The following is a 5,824-nucleotide window of genomic DNA, read 5'->3' as shown; positions in this document are numbered from 1 at the left end:
TCCCAGAACAAAATCCTCTCTCTCTCTCTCTCTCTCTCTCTCTCTCTCTCTCTCTCTCTCTCTCTCTCTGTGTGTGTGTGTGTGTGTGTGCGTGCGCGCACACGCATGTCTTTCCTTTCTTTCTCTCCCTCCCCCTTGCTCATTTCTTACCCTTTTATGTTTTCATTCTTTCTTCTTTCTTTTTCTTCTTTCATCCTGTTACTCTGCAATATAAAGGGATTATGCCTCCTGGCAATGGACAAAGAGACACCTTGTTGTCAGTGTTATTCTCATATCAGTCAGGGGCAGGGCAGATGGTCCTTTGCTCATTGTAGCTTGAAGCCTGGCTGGGTGGCCAAAGCTATTTTATGCCCAGGACTTGTACAAATGAAATGAAATGAAATCCAGGCAGTGCAGCATAGGAGGAGGAAGATAGAGACTTGCAGACTGTCTTGCCATACACATACCTGCCTTCCAGCACATGGCACAGGTGGGCAATAGACACCTGCTTGCCACCACACCAAGCAGCATGAATGGAAAATGTCACCCAGGGACCTGCCAGCCATGTTGCAGACTGCAGTGGGAGCCACCACAATGTGGGAGTATGGTGGGGTTCAGATGGGAGAGAAATGGAAGTGCTTGAGCATTATGAAGAGAGATGGAACTGAAGAATCAAGGGTAGTAAGGAGTAGCCTGTTGTGAGTGGCCAGCCCCATCACCTGGGGCCATAGTGAGGTCTTAGCCTAAGCTGTTGCTGAGGGCCATGTCTGAGTAGGGGGCAACCCAGCTACAGCAGAGTTTGGTATCGATGTCTGTGGCTCATATTAGGGACTTGCCCTGGCAATACAGTGGAGCTAGCCCATGGTGCTGGGCATGAAGGTGAACCATCAGGTATGAGGGTGTGAGTTTGGGAGAGGTGACTCGGCCCTGTCACTAACCACTCCTCTGCCATGGTGTGGAACAGGCACACAGGGGACACCTTTCACCCCTTGCCACCTCCAACAGTCAGAAAAGCTGTCTCCAAGGCTTTCAGCTTGGGAGAGCTATCCCTGACCCTCATTTACTGCAGCACTTGGTAGAGTGGGGCATGGACAGCACAGCATAGTTGATCCTGGTGGAGGGGCATAGTTGAGATTGCATAGGGGGATAACATTGGAGATCTGGCCTTGTCACTTATTTGCTGTGAGATGGCATGGGTGCAGAGGTGATGGGTCCGGATGGTGTCTCTTACTATCTGCACCAGTGAGGAGTGCTGGGCCCATGGTCATAGAAGCAGTCAGCTGGCACTGTTCATCAACAGCTGCAGCACTCAGGAGGTCAGTTCTTGTATGTCACCTGGCCAGCACAGCAGATCTGGCCTGGGCTAGGGGAACAATGAGTAAGCCAGGCCTGAGGGTGAGAGCTTGGAAGAACTGACTCCACCACTCATCTGGCTTGAGGTGCTGTGGGTGTGCATGGGGGGTGATGCCCTTTCCCTCCACCCTCTTACAACCTGAAGTAGCTGGGAAAGCTGGCCCTGGGGTCATGAGGGTGGGAGAGCTAGCTGTGTCTTGTCACTGGCTGTGGCACTCAGGAGAGTGGACGTTGTACCTTTCCTGGGCTACAGAGTGGAGATGGTCTTGGAAGAGTGGGACCCATACTTTGACTTGGTAGCACAGTAGAATTAGCTCTGGAGGCATGGATGCAGATGAATCTACACTGACCCTGCCTCTTGCTGATGGCGGCTTTAGAGCTTTAGGCTGCCCAATTGGAGTAGTGCTGGAGAGCTTACGCTGGTGGTGTGGACAAGGGAAAGCCAGTGGGTGGATCAGCTCATCTCCTCTCTTATGCCCAGATTCAGGACTTCAAATTGGCTCACTCCCAAATCTGAAAATGTTTAAGGTATGTGAAGGGGCCAGTTTGCTTTTCCAAAGCTGCAGAATCTCCATGACACAGGACAATAACAGGATAATTGGGAGAAAGAAATACTCCTGAGGATCCAATATTGATAATGCTACAGAAGTCAGAGATCTAGAATCAAACCAATAACTCATTGCAATGAACATTTGCAAGTGACAATATGTGGACAGAGGGATGTACTGTGTGACATCCTACAGCTCTCACAGTGAGATTTTTTTATGCTTTTTTTGTTTGTTTTGTGTGTGTGTGTGTGTGTGTGTGTGTGTGTGTGTGTGTTTCATTTTGGGGGAGGTTGCAAGAGCAAAGTTCCAATATGAAGGGGTAGGGAGATTAATGAGACTGGGGTACATGATATGAAATTCACAAAGAATAAATACATTTTGAAAAGAGGATTATGATGGCTAATTTCTTTTATTGCTTTCACTTGTTCACGTTGAAGAAAACTCAGTCAATGTTTATTTTAGATGTGATTTTGAGAGTTAATAAACATGATTGCCAACAGTTGACTGATTAAAGAAGATGCTCAGCATTGACCACTGATCTCCGTTTATACACATATACACACAAACACACAGAAACATACAAACACACATACAGAAAGGAATGTAAGGTAGACTATAAATGTTTTGTAAAAAAATTTTGAGCAACTTTTGTAGTGTTTCCTATACTATGTGTTCTAAGTTACACTCATGTCAACATTGTAAAATGGTTCCTTTGTCTCGGCACTGTTTCATATGTCAGGGTCACCATTCTGGCTTGAGTGAGACTATATCTCATTATCATTATGACTTGGTTTCCTGATACCTACTAAGCATTTTTAGACACATTTGTTGGCTACTTGCTTCTTTTCCTCTTGGCAAATATGGACTCAAAATCATTTACTCAGTTTCAGTTGAATTATCTGACCTGTTTTTGATTTGTCAAGTATGAGTATTTTCACAAAGAAAAAGAAACTCTATATACCCCAAGGAAAACTGTGTCCATCATTTTGAGAGAATAATTCATATATGCTGCATGTAAATGTTAAAATACCACAATATCACACTGACTTTAGCTAATGTGTATATATAATATACTTTCAGTAAAAATAATATAGACAGATTAAGCTCAGCAAAATCTGAAGTCTGATAATATTTTACACAGGGGGATGGATATAGGCTGGCTAAGAAAAAGTATATTGGAAAGGGTCAGAATCATATTACAAAAGAATACCCATGATGAAATTATATAACAGTGAAGCCATAGCCAAGGTCAATTGTATTGAGATCTGCCCTTGATTCCTGACAGCTACATATAAATGGCAGATTCAAAACACAGACAGGCAGCTTGAAAAATCTGATAGGTGCAGCACAGACTTAAACAGCTTTTGATGCTGCAGTGAGTTAGAAGAAGCAGTAAACCATCCACAGACTTTGTAAAAGGAATGGAAAGATTTACCCAGAGCGTGAGGAAGTGATCGTCCAACTAAGTTCCCTTGCAGATAAAGAAAAGATGTATATGTACTTCTTCTCTTCAGCATGAATGAAACATTTAAAGTATAAAACTCAACAAAAATAACAGAATATTATGTAATTCAAAACAGTTTCTTATAGGAGCTGGAAAACTTTATTATAGAAATCCTTAGGTCTAATATTTGAAATCTGAAGAATAAACAAAGCCTTAGAGAAATCATGTCTCTATAGTATATGATGTAACACCACATCATTGCTCTTATAGCAACATATATGGATGAAATAATGTAGGTATCCAAACATCAGTTTTTAAAGCCAAAAATTTCAAACTTCAGTACATTAGCTTAACTTAGAGCATATATTATGATTTTTATTAGTCTGTCAGGCAATTCAGAAATCCATTTTATTTTCCTGTGAATTTCATTTGCAAATTAATAATGAAGGGGGAAGAAAACATTTCCCTTGCTCATATATGTGCGATTGTATGCTCATAGCACAGCTAGCTGCAGGTTTTGCCTTGTCACAATGAAGCCCACAGTCTGCTGGAGTCACTTTGTTCCAAGTAAACTATGTCTAATAACTAAAACAGTCTGCCTAAATCCCAGGAGGCGTGTTCTGATCACAATCTAACTCTGTCCATCTTTAATCCCACAAAACTCTTCTCTCCAGAAATTCTGGGTTATACTACATTAGCTTGTTGGGCTCTGTTTGGAGAGATCATAGTTGGTATATCAGGAAAGTGTTTGAAGCACTATGTGTTTATGCTGTGGTTGCCAGATGGAAAGGTTATGCCATACCATTAGAGTACAGATATTTATTTTTACACAGATTCTCTCCATGTAGCTTCAGCTGTCCATTCACAGTCTATTCTTTACATAGACTAAGCTAGCCTTCAATTCAGGGATATCCACATGCATCTGCCTCCCGGCAGCTTAGGGTAGAGTGTTATAAGAATGCATATCTGTGGAATATATCCACGCTCTGTAAGTGTCAAGTAGAAGAATGTGGTTAGAGTGGGGCGTTTTGCCAAATAAGTTATAAATAATGGGAGGGGCATGGGCTACGTCTGAATAACACCTTTTAACTGGAAGTATCACATTTATTTTTTCATAGTAGACTCTGTTATGGAAGAAATGGAAGAAAGCCCACCCTGTTTCTTTTAAGTGTTTGTTACAAAGGAGTATTTACTTAGACAGAAAAAAAGAAAATAAAGAGCTTGCCTGAAGGAACTGGGCAAGGATACATTGAAAACAACAGTTTTATAGTGTAATTCTTGTGTTATCTTATCTTCGGATATGAAATACTGATTGCTCAATTTTTGAGAAAATGTTTTGTCTATTTAACTTTTGTCAAATTGTCTCTAGAACATAAAGGAATTATTTCAAAATCTCATATTATTGATGCTCATGTGAAAATGTTAAAAATGCACATATACAGTTACATTCTTGATTATCATATGAAAGATTATAACCTGGATTCTCTTTTTTTTTTTTTTGAGTTTATACATTTCAAGTTTTATTGCTTTCCTGGATGATTGTCTGTTTCAGGTTTTATTGTGTATATTCATTGCACAGTTTCAATGTTCCATAAGAATATTTTCATACAACTGTGTATTTTACATTGAGAATATTCCCCCAGCCCCCTTCCCTTGTCCCCATTATCTGTGTTTCCCTAGACACTTTTCTTCTGCATTCATGTCATATATACATACATAATCATGGGTATTTATATATAATCTAGGAATCAAAAATGAGAAAAAACATTTCTCTTGCCTATACTAGCTTATCATGATTACTTCTTTTTGCATCCACTTTCCTGCAGTTGACATAACTTCATTTTTCTTTGTGGCTGAAAACCATTCCATTATATGGATAGCCTGCACTTTATTTGTCCAGTGCTCTATTGCTAGACACCTTGGGTGCTTCCATCGGTTAGCTCCTGTAAATAGCACTGCCATAAACATTAGTGTACAGCTGTCTCTGTGATATGTTACTTTGGCATCCTTTGGGTCAACACAGAAGTGATGTGGCTGGGTCATATAGGACCTATTTTTAGTCTCTTTATGATGTTTCCAGATCCATTCCCACAGTAGCTGCACTAGTTTACCTTGTCCTGCCATTGTCTCCTGCGGTCTATAAAACGTTCCATTTGTCAATATCCTTGCCAGTATTTGTTTTCTGAATACCTGCAACTAGGGTGAGATGCTGCCCTGGTTTTTGTTTGTTTGCTCACAAAAAAACAAACAACTTAACACAAACTAGACTTACCTGAAAAAGGGAACCACAATTGAGAAAATGCCTCTATACGACTGAACTGTGTGCAAGCATGTGGGATAGGGGACTAATATCCAATATATATAAAGAACACAAGAAGGTGGACTCCAGAAAATCAAATAACCCCAATTAAAAAATGGGGCTCAGAGCTAAACAAAGAATTCTCACCTGAGGAATACCGAATGGCAGAGAAGCACCTGAAAAAATGTTCAGCATCCTTAA

At 40.7% G+C, this 5,824-nt stretch overlaps 1 non-coding gene across 1 annotated transcript; it reads left to right on the top strand.

The window, feature by feature from the left end:
* The first annotated feature begins 222 nt into the window (after window positions 1-222).
* LOC115029783 lies at window positions 223-364 on the top strand. Its single transcript, XR_003835349.1, has one exon. It is a non-coding gene; the product is annotated as a small nucleolar RNA SNORA48 (small nucleolar RNA).
* The last annotated feature ends 5,460 nt before the right edge of the window (window positions 365-5,824 follow it).

Source organism: Mus caroli, chromosome 17, assembly GCF_900094665.2.
Source record: "Mus caroli chromosome 17, CAROLI_EIJ_v1.1, whole genome shotgun sequence".
Classification (NCBI taxonomy): Eukaryota; Metazoa; Chordata; class Mammalia; order Rodentia; family Muridae; genus Mus; species Mus caroli.
The sequence above is the reverse complement of the archived record's forward strand: the minus strand, read 5'-3'. Positions and strand labels throughout refer to the sequence as shown.